The sequence below is a fragment of the Cynara cardunculus genome, unplaced genomic scaffold (genome assembly GCF_001531365.2).
Source record: "Cynara cardunculus var. scolymus isolate 2C unplaced genomic scaffold, CcrdV1 Un_Scaffold_12303, whole genome shotgun sequence".
Classification (NCBI taxonomy): Eukaryota; Viridiplantae; Streptophyta; class Magnoliopsida; order Asterales; family Asteraceae; genus Cynara; species Cynara cardunculus.
In genome coordinates, this window is record NW_020207513.1 from 901 (window position 1) to 1551 (window position 651).

Genomic DNA, 651 nt, shown 5'->3' on the forward strand with positions numbered 1-651 from the left:
GAAGAAATGTCATCAAGCTCATGAATTCCTAAGGCAGATTTAGAAACAACAGCACGAGGGTTAGACCATTCAGTATTATTATTAGAAATTCGTTCCAATATGTCATACCCCTCATTGTAGGTCTTAGCTGTGAAAGCGCCACCGACCGTTGCGTCAAGAATAATTTTAGCGGCACTGGAAAGTCCATTATAAAAGGTTTCCAATTGAATACAATGAGGGATTCCATGATGAGGACACTTCCGAAGAAGATCCTTGAATCTCTCTCATGAATCCGATACCTCTTCATCTTCTTCTTGGCGAAACGTCATAATTTCATTTCTAATTTTTACATTCCTCGTTGGCAGAAAGTRTGTTTTTAGAAAATTTTCCGCCAAATCATTCCAATTAAGGATCGAGTTTGGTGGTTGAAAAGTGTCAAGCGTAAGGCCTCTTGTGTAACTCCAGGAATTTTAAAATGATCCATCATTTCTATAAAAAGATTTTAAATGAGAGTGCGGATCTTCCAAAGATATTTCCCCAAACTGACCTATTGCAAAAATCATTTGAARCATTACCGGCTTGGGTTCAAAAGATGTTGCTGTTATTTTCGGCCTACCAATTCCAGAGGCCAATTGACCAAATTCGGGAGTTGCGTAGTCCCGTATGCCTCTA

General features: G+C 39.0%; 1 non-coding gene across 1 annotated transcript; it reads left to right on the plus strand.

The window, feature by feature from the left end:
- Positions 1-219: 219 nt before the first annotated feature.
- Positions 220-326, plus strand: LOC112505573. The gene has a single exon (XR_003068418.1). It is a non-coding gene; the product is annotated as a small nucleolar RNA R71 (small nucleolar RNA).
- The last annotated feature ends 325 nt before the right edge of the window (positions 327-651 follow it).